Below are 16676 nucleotides of genomic sequence, written 5' to 3' on the forward strand. Positions count from 1 at the left end.
TTTTTTTTAAGAGCCCACAAGATAGAAGGCAGGCACCATTCTGGATTCAGTAGCCAACCAAGTGAACAAGACTTGGCTACCAGGCAGGAGAGGCTGGATCGCGCTGCAGAAACAGGCAAGCTTACAATGTCAGAAACCTACAGGAAGTAGTGAGTCGACCTCTCATTCATGCTGCATGTCCGTCACCGGTCAGGAGGGGGCGCTGCGTCTCCAAGTCCCGGAGACACAGGCGGGGCAGGTGCTTCCACATTCCTGTTGCAGTGGGAACGGAACCTGGTGGAACCTGGTGAATCATGCTCCTCGCTCTTTAGGCTTCCTCCTGGAGGCGACATATGTCACTTCTACTCACGTATCATTGCCCATGATTGACTTTACAGACAGCCAGGAAATGCAATCCTACTGTGCTCTGGAAGGAGGAAAGAATTGGAATGTTTGTGGTTGGCACTAGTGACCACCCCAACACAGCTCCTGCCCTCTGGGAGGTTCCAAGCTAGTGAGAGACTCAGGTGTGTAAACCCACCAAACACTAGGCTCTGATCAGCACTGGCTCGGCGGAGGGCCACCCAGGAAACTGTGGAAGGGTAGAGAAGAGAGGCCTGGTCCATGTCTCTGCAGCATCAGGAGGAAACACAGTCTTCATTCTGTTCTGCTTAACAGAGATCTCTAAAACCAAACTGCATAGGGACTATCATGGTCCATGAGAGCAAAAGGAAATACTATTTGGTAATGCTGACAAAATTCTTCTATACTTCCTTTGTCTTTCAATTTCATCTGCTAACATATTTTCCTTTTTTTCCCAAGTAGGTGGAGCTAAGTTTTCTCTTTTAAGTTAAAAGCAATTAGAAATTTTGAAGGCCTAGCTGGGCCACCCACCGTTCATTTAACAGAGATGTCATGAGTACTTACTATCAGCTAGGCACCGTGCCAGGACAATGTGGTGAGCTAAACAAACTGCTCCAAGTTCTGTTCCTTGAAGATGAAGAGACAGATGTCAATCAAATAAACGTGCAGATAGCTGTATGATTATACATTGTGTATGTAGGCAAAGAATAGACTCCTGTGAGTTGTGTCAAGAAAATGGAAGATAATGTCTACTTGCCAATTACAAGCCCTTGGAAAGCTGATTTTTTTCTTGTCATTTATTCATTCAATTAACAGACATTTACCATGAACCTTCTATGCAAGGGGTCCTGGACAGGTTGGAGTGGGAAAGAAAGGTTCTGATGGGGGGTGGGTACCAAAAAACAGTAATACACAGGTCCTACCTCTATGAGTTCCCTGTCTTGTTGGGGAGGCAGAGAGGTAAATAAAAAAAATGGTTATGTAGCATATTTTGGTGTTGCCACAAAGGCATTTCAGCCAAATAGTCTGAGTACTTAAAACAGAAGGAATTTAATACAGGGAACTGGTTACCAATGATGGAGAAAACAAGAAGCCAAATATGGGATTGTGAGGTTCCACCAGTAGTTGGGGAGGAAGGGGAGAAATATCCTGGCTTCCGCCTCCATCCTGCCCTCCATGCTGTGCAGTGACTCCCGTTGGTGAATCCAGCTGGACACCAGTTGATCAGGACCTGAGGAGATGTAGCCTGCAGGTCTCTGGCTCTCTGGCTCTCTCTTCCTCTCCTGCAGTTCAGAGCAGAGGAAGGATGGGGAATAGAGTAGCACAACAGGCCTGAACAAAATCCCAGAAAGCCTTGAAGGATGAGAATATAGCTTAAGAGGGAGTAGAAGAACATTCCAGGCAGAGAAACAACATGGGTAAATGTGTAGGTGTAGGAAAGCACTCTTTGCCCAGCTACATGGCAAAGGCATCCGTTTGGCCAAGCAGAGGCTACTCTCAGCACACGCCCCCTCTGGCTACAGGTGTACACACGCTCATGTACGCACATGTACACACCACACCACTGGGGTTCAGTCTTCCCAAAATATGCCCCCCAATCACCGTCTTCCCTTTGTCTACGTCTGAAGTCTCTTTGGTCCTCAATGTGCTCATCCCAGCTCTCCCCCTTGTGCTGTCTGTGCTGCTTATGGCAGCAGCATGCTGTAGCCAGAGCCCCTAGGATCCTGTAGTCCTGCCCGGAGGCCTGGAGCAGGGTCCCTAGGTGACCTGCCGTGCCATGAATTAACACTTCAGTTGCTGGATCCAGGGGAGCTTCGTAGAGTCCAAGGGAGATGACAAGAAATCCAGGGCAACAGAGGCATACGGGGGCGCCATGGGTTGGATAGTGTTCCCCCCAAATTCATGTCCCTCACAATGTCAGAAAGGTGACCTTATTTGGAAACAGGGGCTCCAAAGGTGTCATTGGTTAAGGACCTCAAGATTAAGGATGCCCCCTAAATCCCATGACTGGTGTCCTCATAAGAAGAGGAGAGGACACAGAGAGACACACACAGAGCAGAAGGCCATGTAGAGACAGAGATGGAGGTTGGTGTGATGTGGCCATGAGCCAGGGAACAACCAGGACCACCAGAAGATGGAAGAGGAAAAGAAGGAGTCTCCTAAAGCCATCAGGGCAAACATGATCTTACTGACACTTTCAGTTTGGACCTCTAGCCTCCAGAACAGTGACAAAATAAACTTCCATGGTGCTGAGCCACCCACCCTGCTATTGGTCACCCTAACTCTCAGAAACTTCTTATGGAACAGAATTCCAGCAAATAACAAACCATGCAGTGGCCTATCAGCCCACCTGGTCCAACCTCGTATGTTAGGTACCGATTAGCTGGGAAGCTGAGGCCCACAATTAACAATGGGCTGCAGATGAAGTTGGACCTGAAAGTCAGTCCTATATTCCTTCCCTGGCATTCTCTAGCTAAGAGAGTGGAACTGAGAGGGCATCGGGGGATGCCCCTTCCTTGTCCCCTGCTCGGTCCTCTTCTCCATGCCCACTCCTCTGGTCCATTTGTGCCTCCCCAGCCACCCCAGGCCACCCTGCCTTGTTGGGCTGCTGGAACCTTTGCCAAAACCCATATTTAGTTGTTGAAAGAACCTTGCCTGAGTGCCTCTGAAGTTAATGATGGAATCTTTGAAAATGACATTAGAAGCAAAACATAAGCAGCAGAAGACATGAAACCACCTCGAGTCCATCTGTTCAAGCACGATCCACCTCAGAGCTCCCATTTCTCATGTAAAACAGAAGATATGATTTATAATTTATATCTCACCGGTACAACCCTGATTGAAGCAAGCCACTTTGATGAAATGTTGGTTTCATGCTAGTGGAACACCATTCCAAATCAGAGAATATTTAGAACTCTAACTCCTCTCCCGCCACTTTGAAGTAGAAAGATTTGTATTTTATGTGCTTTTCTTTAAAAAAAAAAAGAAGAAGAAAAAGAAAGAAAAAAAGAAAACTATGTACACTCAACATGCATGTGGCAGAAATATGAAAACATTTACGTGCGAATCAGCACAGAAATGTAATTACTGCTTTAAGCATTGAGAATATTTATAGACTCGTATCTCGTGTTGAAGACCTGGTTCCAATAATTCTCAGAAAATTGCAAAATTCATACTTTGTTTTCTTGGGACTAACTTAATTTATTTGAAATCTACAACACATGAAGAACAAAATCAAAGAACGTCAACTTTCCATCACCTCAACTAATGATCTAATAAAGTTGTTCTGAGTAGATGTATGTGTATATGTGTATGTGACTTTGATTGGTTGAGAAAGTGAGAGACAGAGTCAGAAAGACAGGCAGAAATGGAAAGAAAAACAGACTGAAAGTTGCAAGACGATTCCTCCTATTCTTACAGGAACACCTAGAAAATACCTGTTACCCTGCAGCTAAAATATCAATCAAGTTAAATCTCTTAATTATGTCCCCATGTGACAAAACTAGCCAGGGAATCAGTATCATTAAAAATCCTTCCTTCACAGGGGTTCATTGACCCCTTCTGTGCCAGGCATCATTCTAGAGGCTGAAGGGACTGAAGATATTGTGACAAGCAAGGCAGATGACTCCTCCCCTCATGGACTCCTCCCCACACTGAAGTGAAGGACCAGAAAATGAACAAATAAATATAGGGCATGCCTTTATGAAAGCTATACTAAACAATTTAAAAAGCGGAGAACAATTTTAAGTAGAGAGAAAAGAGGTTATGCCATTTTTGATGGGGAAGAGCTTTCTGGAGAGGTGAGAGTTAAGCAATTACCTGAATTGAGTGAGGGACACAATCCTGCGAAGACCCAGGGTTAGAGTGCTCTGGGAGGAGCAACAGGGAGTGCAAAGGGCCTGCAGTTGGAATAAGCTTGCATTGCTTGAGGAAGAGCCAAAAGGCTGCTGTGGTTAGAGGGCATGGATGGGGTGAAGAGGAGGGGAAGAGGATGGGGTCAGGGAGATGGGCAGAGCCACACCCCTGGGCAGAGTATAACGGAGATGCCATGTAGACTTCATTCTGCCTCAAAACCAGAAAGGGTGAGTTTAGCTACCTTGGGTCAATTTAACAGCCACACACTAATTGTCAGTAATAGGCAAAGCTCTGAAGCTACTAGACCCCATGGGGGAAGGAAAGACAAATTCACAATGATTGTAGAACAAGGAAATGTGATAAATACGACAAGGAAGGTACACTCAAAGGGCTTTGCCTTTGACCTGAACCCTCAGATAAGGTGGATATTTGGGGGAGACCTGGGTGACTTAGTGGTTGAATGTCTGCCTTTGGCTCAGGTCATGATTGGGATCGAGTCCCACATCGGTCTCCCCACAGGGAGCCTGTTTCTCCCTCTGCCTGTGTCTCTGCCCCTCTCTCTGTGTGCCTCATGAACAAATAAATAAAATATTGTTTTAAAGGTGGATATTTTGGCAAATAGAAATGGGAGAACTTGAAATTCATTCATTCAATCGTTGAATCCATTAATATTTAAGGAGTGCCAAGCACTATGCAATTAGGCTGAGACAATATATAGCTGAAGAGAAATAATATAAGGCCTGTGCCCTGTGGAGCTTAGAGTCCCTGAGCCATCCACGCAAACACAGTTGTGATTGCAGGGAGTAATACACAGGGGAGGCTCATGGTGGACTCTCCAAAGGTTACCTGAGAGACTTCTCTGGAGAAAGCATGCCTGGCTGGGAGCTACCTGGGGGGAGGGATTTGGGGGCAAGAGGATTCTAAGTGAAGACAATGTCAATGCAAAGAGCCTGCAGTTCAAGGACTCCAAAGGACAGTGATGGGGAGCAATGGCCCGAGATGAGGTTAGCGGGGTACATCAGGGCCCAACTGTGATGGAGATCAACGGAAAGGCTATGAAGTGTTTTAACTTGAGGTGAGGGTAATGACATCAGATTTGCATGTTGAAAACCTTGCTCTGGAGTATGGAGAGCAGATTAGGGGAAAGAAGCCCAAGAGAAATTAGGGAAATCAGGTGGGGCTTCTGGAGAAGTCTAGGGAAGGAGAGAAGCTGCTGGGGGAGGTGACAGCAGACATGGAGGAGAAGTAACGTGATCAGGTTCAACAGAGAGATTTAGGAGGTTGTGATAAGTTCCCAGCTTGTGTTAGACGGAGCAATGCGACCCGTTGGCCAATGTCTTATGAGCAGGAGTGACATGTGAGCATTTCAGGTGGAAGCGTTAAGAGCCAGTCAGTGTGTGATTGCCCACACTCTCTCTTTCCCTTCGAATGACATTTGTCATCATCATGGTGGCCACTTATGTACCCTGGGTCCCTTGTGCAGAGGAGATATGGAGCAGAGCCCCAGGGGACCCACTGGATATGTAGCATGCGTCGGACACCAACTTCTTCCAGCTTAAGCCTCTGAGGTCAGGGGATTGCTTGTTATTGCAGCATAACCCAGCTTGTGCCGCTGCCCCAAACAGAAATAAGAAGGCACGACGGGGACACGGTTGTGGGGAATGAGAATGAAAATGACAATTATCCTGAGCTTTCGAGCACTTATTTTCAGGCTGTTTTCAAGCACCACTCAGCACTCCAACAGAGTCCCCTGCTCTGTATCCCCACCAAATTCAATCTGATGCGATCCGGTGTGACACAGAGGAAAGCGAATCCGTCTTCGGCACACGTGGCCTTTAATGGTAACAAAGCACTTTGAAGATGAAAAGTTCTCTGTGAGTGCCAAGCATTATTATTCTGCATCAGATGTCAGTATGCACTTTAAAAAAAAAAAAGGATTCAATTAAACTGCCTTGCCATTGTTTTATGATACAACGATCAGACATTTTCAAAAGGGTCAAGTCATGACAGGAATATTTAACTCCTAGGAGGAGTAGAGGGTAATTGCAATGGGCTGGGGGATGAGCCAGGAACTGAAAAACCGTTGGGTTAGCATGGGATCTGTGGGCGAGAGTGGCCACACAGGAGAATAAGGGTTAAGTGTGCTCGGTTAAGGAGTCCGAGGGTACAGAACCTGTGGTGGGGCGGGGGGTGCTGGCTAATGCATCCGAGGCCCCAGCGTCTGTGTGTGGACAGGTGAGATGGAGACAACCCATCCTGCACATGGGGAGCAGGGAGCGATGCAAGCACACGCATCCGTGGTCACTGCTGATTCCTGTCCATCAGAGTCTCAGATAAAAGAGTCTGGGAGCCAGGGAGCTGAGTCTCAGCCCCATGATCCCCACTTCCTGTTTGCTACTGGACTACGGTAATCTTTCAACGTTGTGCTTCTTCGTTACAAAAGAGATGGAAGAGGATGCAGAGGAGGTCAACCTGGAGGAGAAAGCACGCTCCAGATGGTAGGGCGGCTGCGATGGCACCAAAGGGCAGACAATATTAATAATATCAAGTTGCCTAATCCCCAGGTGCTACACTACAGAGTGTGGAGGGAAGTTGGTGTCATGACTTCAATCCAACTACCACTCAGATGTACAGAGACAATGCCACTGTTTTCTTTAAGGCTCTTGGTCTTATCAGCTCCCCCCAACCTCTTGCCACTGGTTGCATGTGTTAGGCAGGAGGTTCAGGGATGGATAGTGTCAGCTTGCTCATTAAAGACATAGTTTGAAGCATCTCCTCTCAGTTCAAATCATCTTATCTGGTCCTCATGTTTATGACTGGAGGGAAGGGACCTCTTACCCTACTGTGCCCTCTGAGTCCTCACTCGCACCTGCTGGAGTCAGTTCTGCCCGTAGGACCAGAGCCTCCCGGCGATCTATCCCACCTGGACATTCAGGGTGCTGCTTATGTGGAGAATGTGACCCCAGCATTTCCTGCTGAGGGCGGCAGTCAGAACTCCAGCAGCACTTGGCCTGCCCCCTACCTGTCCCTACCTTGCATTTTCCTCTCACAGCTCCCCTGCCAGGAAAGGGCTTTCCACTTCCTCTTCTCATCCACAGGGACTTCTCCTACCTTCTAGCACACTCCTTCCCAAGGTGGCATTCACCCTTCACTGGAGCAAGTGTGGTGGAATGGTTGTGGACAATGTGATTTATAGAGGACTTGGATGAAAACCACAGGCATTTAATATTTTTAAAATATTTTCTCCATCACAAGAGGTGCATTCCTTTAGCCTAAGGTTTATTTCGGCTCATAAAATGCAGATATGCCCAGAAGATGGAAAACAAAAATCCTTCTTTCTAAAACACTATTGGACAATATGAGCTTGCTGTTGGCTCACCCAAACCTGAGACTGCATAAGCCTTGGCATCCGTCCATTCATCCATCTATTCATTCAGCACCTGGCCAGCACAGCCCTAGGCACCAGGGGTCACAGATCACCCAGAGGGATATAAAAGGACAAGGACAGTAACTAATGACAGCTCTGAGCAGGGCCACCTGGGGAAAGTACAGGATGCTCCGGGAATGAAGAGCTTAGGGGATCTGAGAAGATGACCTGAGCAAGTGACAGGTGGCACAACAAGATGAGAAAGACTCATGGAGATGAGATGGGGCAGACAGGAGAGGCACTCCCAATAGAGCAGGCGCCGACTGTGCAGAGGCCCCGAGGTAGGGAGGAGCTTAGAGTGTCCCCTCCAGTGTGGCCTCCAGAAATAGGCTATATTGGGAATGGAGAGGAAGGCAGAGAAGAGAGGTTGAGGAAAAGGGGCCAAAGTGGAAGGAAACTGAGGCAGTCCAAAGTCACCTTGAGAAATTGCCAGGTAAGATCAGGGGCCACTTTCCTAGTTGATTGTCAAAACCCCACAGACTTTTTTTTTTTTTAAAGATTTTATTTGTTTATTTGAAAGAGAGAGAGAGAGAGAGAACATGAGCAGGGGTAGAGGAGAAGCAGGCTCCCTGCTCAGCAGGGAGCCCAATGTGGGGCTCAATCCCAGAACCCTGGGATCCTGATCTGAGCTGAAGGCAGACACTCAACAAACTGAGCCACCCAGGTGCCCCCTGCACAGATTTTTTAGTCCTATTCAGTTCACTTCCAAACTGAACTTCAATGTCACTCCACTTAGGCCAGTTTGGTGTGTTTCCAGGTTCTATCCTAACTCCCTGGAGGAAGCCTGGCTTGAAGGGACCTTGATGTCACCCTGACCTAGCACCTGTTGTAACCAGGTTGGGAGCCAGGTGCTCGGGAGGGAACTAACTATGGTCCTTACCTTCAAGGAGCCCATACGGGTGGATCACAGAAGTGAGACGAGTCAAGGCTTCCTCCCTCCAGCCAGCAGCCTGCCCACCCTTCATCTGGGGACACGAACCCAAGCCTCAAAGCCATTTTGGTGCCTTCTGTCTACACCTAAAGACTAATCTTCCCCTGAGTCCTCCCAATACTACCTGCAAAACATTTACAGGGTCCTTCCCTCTGTCCCCTCTGTCTCCAGTCTTATCAAACTATAAGTATTCAGCTTGATAACTGTCATAACCTCTTAATAGGTGACCCCAAATCCAGTCCGATTTCCCTTCCATGGCGACAGCCAAAGTGACCTTGTCCAGCTGCATATTTGATCATGTCATTCTCTGCTTTGCTCACTTGAGAGGCTTCCTTGCTCTCAGGAGAAATGAGGGTCCCTACCGGGCCCCTAAGGCTTCGGAAGACCCAGCAGATGTCCCTGCTCCAACTTCATGCACCGGCCACGGTCCCCATTGCTCGCCACCTCCCAGCCACACCAGCCTTCTCCGAGCCCCGGGAAGGGACCCTACTGCCACCCACCAGATGCCCACTCTCCCCTCCACTGTTCCTTCCTCAGAGCAGTCTTCCCTGGTTTCCAGACTCAATTTTCCTTATAACTTGGGCAATGGTCTTATTTTTGTATCTTTATTGAATAGCTGTCTCCCCCTCCCACGCTTGATTTTGAACCATTAGACAACTAGATGATGGTGTGTAACTATGATAGAGTGAGTGCTACATGGGTGTGAGTTAAATGAAAAAAAGAGTATCTGCAAAGGGAAGGAGCAGAGAAGCTGGCTGCACCCCCAGCATCCCTGTACGTGAAAGAGCTCACAACAGCCTGTGAGACCTGACATGCATGGTCTGCACCCTTCCCTAGCCTCCCTCCTTCACTGACATCTGTTTGCCATCTCCTTCTGGAACACTTAGCTCTGGCCTCACTGTCCTTCCTAGGATTCTGGCTTCCTCAGTGTTCCTGCAACAGACCAAGTATGTTCCAGCCACAGGACCTTTGCACATGCTACTCCTTGTGCCTGGGATTCTCTTTCTCCAACATCCATGTGGTCGATTCCCTGTCTTCATTCCAATCTCTGCTCCTGTAACACCTTCCCACTGAGGCCTTCTCTGACCTCAGCACAAACAAATAATCATCCCCATGCAGCACTTCCTAACCCTCTCTCTTCTGCTTTATTTTTTTCTGATAGCCCTTATCACTTTCTGAAGTGTATTTAGATGTGTATCATCCATCTCCCCCCACTAGAGTGTGAACTCCTTGTGGGCAGGGATTTGGTCTGCTTTGTACTCTGCTGTATCCCCAATTTTTATACAGTGCCTGGCATGCTGTAGGCTCTCAGTAAATGTTTGCGAGTAAGTGAATGAAGCAATGAATGCATCAATCAGTCAGTCTTTGGTCCAGAGATACCCTGCACCCTATTTTCAAAGACTCCTTTTCCCTTGATCCTGTGGCAAGAAAAATGAAACTCTATCCCCAGCTGAACTCTTGAATCCAGCTCCAAATTCCCAGCTGCTGACTAATAACATTAAATATAATCACTAGGTGCTAACTGTATCCCAGATGTTTTCTGCTAAATGTTGTATCTGTGTGCATAATTCCCATAGTGCCACTGTGGACAGGGTAGTTACAAGCCCCACTTGGTAGCTAAAGAAAATGATAATCAGAGGGATTAAATGACTTGCCCAATGTCACACAGCTAGGATTTGGATACAAACCATGGATTTCAAGAGTAGAATGGCTGGCAAACAATGGTCCATAGGCCAACTCCAGTCCACTACGTATTCTTGTACAGCCTGGGAACTGAGAATGGTTTTACATTTTTAAATAGTTGGGGGAAAGATATGCGGCAGGACCATACCTGGCTCACAAAATATAAAATATTTACTAGAATAAATATGTCAAATTATGAGTCCCAGGGCAGCTGGGTTGCTCAGTGTTTGAGCATCTGCCTTCAGCTCAGGTCGTGATCCCGGGGTCCTGGGATCGAGTCCCGCATCAGGCTCCCCATAGGGAGCCTGCTTCTCCCTCCACCTGTGTCTCTGCCTCTGTGTGTCTCTCATGAATAAATAAATAAAATCTTTTTAAAAAATTACGAGTCCCCTAGGTACCCCCATGCATACACGGGAGGTGTAGAGAAGGGGTGTATATGTGAGTAGCATTTATTGGGCCCCTCTCAGGCTTCAGGCACCTGCCAAGCCCTTTTGTGATAATTCCCTTATCGCATCCCCTCACAGCTCCACTGTAGAGAGGAGGGAACAGAGTTCTGGAGATGAAGTGATACGGACAAGGCCAGATGTTAAGAGACAGAACTGGATGTGGAATCACAAACTAATGTCTGGAGAGGTTTCTAAGGCTCATCAGCTTACCAGCGCCTTGTTTTATGGATTCAAAACAGAAAGCGGCCAAGTCCTGGGGAGGTCCGGGGGGGCCCAAGGGGGCTGGGAGCATCCAGGTTAGTGCCGCAGTCCTATTGCCATCTTTTGACCAGAGATTTACCCTGGTTATGTTGGCCATTCCCTCCCCCTCGTTTCCAAATCCTGGGGCGTCTTCACCAGCCTGCATCCAGCCGGCTTCCTCTCCCGTCCTGACCTTCCTCCTCACCCACCTCTGCATGCCTGCCAGGACGACTCCAACTACAAATTAAGTGAAGGGGAAAACTGAATTGATATGATCTGAGCGAGGGAAGCACAAAGGCCCCAGTTTCCTCTCCACATTATACAGGAAGATCTGGGCCACGTGGGGAGTGGGCGCGGGGCCTTTTGATGTTTCCCTTCCTGCAAGTAACAAGCAGAAGGACATGGGAAGCCTCCACCTCCTCCATGCAAACTCACAACAGCAGGTTTCCAATCATGCTTGAAACAAATCCAGAGATGAAAAAAAAAAAAAAAGGAAGCCAAGGAGGAGGAGAGAGACGATTGTTGCTTAGAGAGCTTTCAGGACGACGAGACCCTTTAAAACTGACTACAGGACATGTTAAAGAGCTTACAAACACCCCCAACAAGCGCTGGGCTGAGCTCCTGGGGGCACATCAGCAGGAGCATGGGCCTGAGCTGGGGCGGTTCCAGGTGGGGGACACTAGGCCCTCCTCTACACACCTGAGCTGGGATTTCTGAGCGCCTGCTCAGGACGCTGCCACCCTCCGGCTTCCATACTCCCTTTCACCAGTCAGGGCACCTGGTCTATAAATATAAATATCTGGAAACTCTCATGCTAGACTCTGGTATTTATGGTTCAGTGCGTGACATGGCCACAAATCATGGCTGCATTTAGGTGCTAAGGGAAAGGACCAGTCGATTGATCTCTCTCTCATTCTCCCCAAATTTCTATTGCAGTGAGGTGGAAGGGTAATGTGTGGCTCCCAAATCACCTCAAGCTTATTCTTTAGCATTAGAAGTACTGGAGCCTTCTAAGGTGCCAACTGGAGATCAAGCTCTTGTACCATTACAACACCTTCCTGCCTTCATTCACCACATTGACCAAAAACATTATATAGGAATTATAGAAGAAACATATATGGGCAAGAAATAGCAATAGATTTTTCCTTCTAGGAGATGAGGGGATTGAGTAAGATGCATTAGTCTCTTCTCTTAGTTGAATCATTTGTGGCTTGATTTTTTTAAATCTCAAAATCCCAACAACTCTATTGTCCTTATTTTATAGGTGGCAGAACTAAGTCTCAGCAAAGGTAATCGAGTTGCCCAGAAAGCATAGATATTTTTTTAAGATTTTATTTACTTATTCATGAGACGCAGAGAGAGGCAGAGACATAGGCAGAGGGAGAAGCAGGCTCTCTGTGGGAAGCCCAATGCAGGACTTGATCCCAGCACTCTGGGATTATGCCCCGAGCCAAAGGCAGATGCTCAACCACTGAGCCACCCAGGTGCCCCCAGAGATAATAGGTTATTAGTGATGGGGCCAGACCTCCAGCCTGGAGCTCTCTGACTTTAAAACCTGAGGTCCTTCAGAAATATCCATTCATATTCATCTTAAAATGGCCATGTGCCTTTTTAATGGGGGTGCCTGGGTGGCTCAGTGGGTTAAGCATCCAACTCTTGATTTTGGTTCAGGTCATGATCTCAGGGTCATGAGATTGAGCCCTGTGTAGGGCTCTGTGCTCAGCAAAGGCATCTGCTTGGGATTATCTCCCCCTCCTACCCTGCCTCTCTTCTCCTCTCCTCTCTCTCTCTCTCTCTCTCTCTCTCAAATAAATAAATAAATGTTTTTTTTAAATACCCATGTGACCCCCTCCCTGACAGCCTGTGATTTGTGAAAGCATTGTCCAGTTGATGTTCCTTGAAAATGATATTAAAGTAACTTGGACCTGGTACCTGCCTGGGCTTGAATTTGTCAATATTGTCTACTCTGCCAGCAAAGTTGCAAGGTGAAGGTCTTCCGGAGTTGACATACATATAAGTACCAGCATGGTCTGTACTCACATTTATTTCCCCATCCTTAACCTCAACCCTCAACTCCCTAGACTTGTATTTCCACCTCACTACTCAACAGTTTGGCTTAAAAGGTCAATAGATCACAAACTCAACACAGCCAGATCTATGATTTTGACATTTCCTCTTCAAGCCTTCTCCCAGACCAACCCCCAGGTCTTTCTTATCCCAACACTACCACTCATCTGGTCAATCCAGCCAAATGCTTTGAAGGTATCTTTTTGACAAGTCCAGAAATTTAAGACCAGATCTTGCCCGAAGGGACCAATGGATCTGAACTCATGGGTGTAGAGTGAGCAACTAGAAAGAATGAGTGAGTGGAATGGGCCTCCTGAGACTAATCATACAGAGCAGAGATTGCATAGGAGAGCAGAATGTTGGTCTCTAAGAGAGAATGCCTCAGTAGGAGCATTGAACTTCTAGATGAGAAGAAAGCTTCCAAGGAATCATTTGGGCCTCTCCATCAAAGCAAGGACTGTGGGAGCTCTAGAGTCTAAGCTTGCATGGCACTTTCTATGTTCGTGGCCCTGCCTCTGTGTTCTAACCACTGTACATCATTAACTCATTTAGTCCTCACAGTAACACAGGAAGGGGAAAGGGTTTTTTCTCTCCCATCTAAAACTTCCAGGAGTGGGGGCTCCTGGGTGGCTCAGTGCTTGAGCATCTGCCTTTGGCTCAGGTTGTGATCCCAGGGTACTGAGATTGAGTCCTGATCAGGCTCCCTGGGGGAACCTGTTTCTCCCTCTGCCTATGTCTCTGCCTCTCTCTCTGTGTCTGTCATGAATAAATAAATAAAATCTTTTTAAAAATAAATAAATAAAACTTCTAGGGCTGGTGGTCAGGATTTGATTTGGCACTCCTCCTTGTTGGGGACGCCTATGAAGTCATCATCAGAGGTGGCTGCTGGAGCTCCAGCCTTTAGGAACAGTTCCAGCCTGCAGGAAGGAGGAAGCTATAAAAAAAAAGGAAGATGTAAGACAGTGACAGCACTCTTCAAAAGTTGCACTCACCACCTCCACATATGCCCAGTAACCAGAAGGTAGTCATGTAATCACAACTAGCTGCAAGAGAAGCTGAAAAATGCACCTTCCAGGCAGCCAAGCAGCCATTTAAATCCAGGGTGTCTCTTATGGAGAGAGAACAGAAAATGCATCTTAGAGGACAGTAAGGGAGTTCCACCACACCCACTGAGGAAGCCGACCTAGAACACCCCCCAGAGAGCCTTGGGACCCGTTCACTGGTATATCCGCGATCTGTCACTGCATAACAACTTATTCTCAAACTTAGCAACTTAAACAATGCATGTGTTGTCTCATGTGGTTTCTAAGGGTCAGGATCCACAGGCAGCTAGGCTGAGTGGCTCTGGGTCTCTCAAAAGGCTCTCACACACAGCCGGGGCTGCTGTCTTCTGAAGTCTCAGCTGGGGATGGGGTGCCCACTTCAAGATTCATTCACATGGTTATTCGCGTCTCACTGCCTGTCAGTTGGAGGCTTCAGTTCTTTGCAGGGTGGGTCTCTCCAAAGCCCTCTAGCAACCTAGCAGCTTCCCCCGAGCAAGAGACAGCACCCAAGATGGAAACCAGTCTTTTATGGCCCATTCTTAGTCGATATACACCACTACTTCTGCCTTTTTTTTTTTTTTTTTGTCACACAGCCCTACCTTGGTTCAAAGCAGGAGAGGACTAAGCAAGAGTATGAATATCAGAAGTTGAGATCTTTGTGGGCCATCTTGATGCCTACCAACCGTGGGTAGGTAAACAAGAGGCAGGGATTAAACACAGATCATCAGCATAGAGAGTCTCTTGAAGCCTGACAGACTACACAGGTTCAGGAAGGCTCACTGGCCCCAGACAGCAGTAGGTCAAAGGGTAAGGAGCTCAACAGAATGTTCCTTGGGATTCCCCCCTGGTTACCCATCGATCATCCCTATGCAATAAACCTTTTTATTTTACCAGTTCAGGGAGAAAGGCAGATTTACTAGGACATAAGAAGCAGCACTGGTACCCACAATACCTTCCCCTTAAGTCTCCACCGATGCCAAGGCAAGACCACTGGATGGAAAAACATCCTAGCTAAGTATAGACACAGGGCACAAACAGGGAATTGAACACACAGAGGGCTCCGCTGGCTCCTGAAAGACTACTGCTCACCATTTGAAGTTGCGAATATGGATGAGCCAGTCATTCCAGAGACTGACAGTCTCCAGCAGCTCGTTACCTGAAACTGGGGACCCAATATCATGCAGAAGGTATAAGTCATTATAGAGGCAATTAAATGCTCACCTCCACGGCCAAATGCCAATATGTAGGGCTTTGTACATGGATATCTTAACTCCTTTAGTGGGAGGGAAAAAAATCTTTAGCCTTATTTTCTCTCAAGCCCCAGGGTGACTCAGAAAGCCAGAGTCTGTGACTTGTAGACAGAGGCTAATTTGTATACCCATTGCCTAAAACTGGGGGGCTGGATGGGGTGGGCAGGACAATGACACGCAAAGCATATTGCTGGAGACAGTCAGCCATTGAACTCGACCTTAATATTCTAGTCCACAAGCCAGCATTGCACTAGAGCCTGGTTTAAAAAAAAAAAAAAAAGGCAGGAAAAACCCACACACATTCTTTCAATTTCTAAAGGGAAATTTGACTCGAGCTGCAGAACAAAGGATGAAGAAATAGAAGTAAAAGAAAATCAAAGAAAAAGTGATTTGGATTCAAGGGGATCAGATGTTTCATTTATTGCAGGTTGGAGACCTTCAATCAGTCAAATGAAAGGAACATTTGTATTAAAATACCTACGAGGCAGAGAGAAAAGCCTTGATCGGGCACAGGAGAGTAAAGTTACAGCAATCTTGCTGAGAGATATGAACCCACCTTCGAGGCTATCTGTTCCCAATATTGGAGGTTTTCTATGTTACGAACTTGAGATGAAAGGTAGTCATTTTAACGTCTGGGTCTGGAAGCCAGACGCTGAAATTAGCAGCATTCTTGAAGTGCGTGCCGGAGGGACGGGGAACCCAGGAGGGGGTGAAAATGTAGTTGTTTGATTAAAATGAAAAGATGTTAATATAACACCAAGGGCCCAAGGCACCGATGCAGGCAGGCAGTGGACAGGAACCATGAAAACACCTTCTACTGGATGGGAAGGGGCAGGGAAGGAGCACTAGATGGGGAGTCAGGGTACCTGAAATACAGTCTCTAAGATGGTAGCTCCATGACGATGGGATTTGGCCCATCTGGTTCACAGCGCCGGGCATATAGGAGGTGTCCCATGGATAGACATCAAACAAATGTATGGATGAAGAAGTGAATGTGACCTTGGGGAAACCCTTCTCCTTTGGGGCATGAGTCTTGTAAACATGAGAGGCTTTGACCAGTTGTGGGTTTTCCCAGTGGGATGCGTACGATGATGGTTGGGTACCATCTGGATGGGACTGGGTGATAAACATGACTACGGCAATAAATCATATTGATGCACAGAGAGAGAAAGGGATCAGTTTGAACTATCCTTCGGGCTGTCTGAGTCCCTATAAGAAAAAGTCTCAGTCCAAAGGTACTTTAACACCACCCTTCTGTTTCTAAACCTCTTTTCATAATTATAAGAGGGGAGGCCTCAGGCTCCCATTCCTCCTCAGGCATGGCATTCAGCTAAAGGTAACAACATGATTTCTTTCCTTTGTATTTATTTTTACAGTTACCTATTTATGGCA

The 16676-nt window shown here is 47.2% G+C and overlaps 1 long non-coding RNA gene across 1 annotated transcript in view; it reads right to left on the reverse strand.

Annotated features, from left to right (window-relative positions):
- Positions 1 to 906: 906 nt before the first annotated feature.
- Positions 907 to 16676, reverse strand: part of LOC129514268 (uncharacterized) — a 30067-nt gene continuing 14297 nt past the window's right edge. Inside the window, exon 3 of the long non-coding RNA XR_008665368.1 lies at positions 907 to 969. This is a non-coding gene — a long non-coding RNA (uncharacterized LOC129514268). The remainder of the gene's footprint in view (positions 970 to 16676) is intronic.

The sequence above is a fragment of the Nyctereutes procyonoides genome, unplaced genomic scaffold (genome assembly GCF_905146905.1).
Source record: "Nyctereutes procyonoides isolate TBG_1078 unplaced genomic scaffold, NYPRO_anot_genome, whole genome shotgun sequence".
Taxonomy (NCBI): Eukaryota; Metazoa; Chordata; class Mammalia; order Carnivora; family Canidae; genus Nyctereutes; species Nyctereutes procyonoides.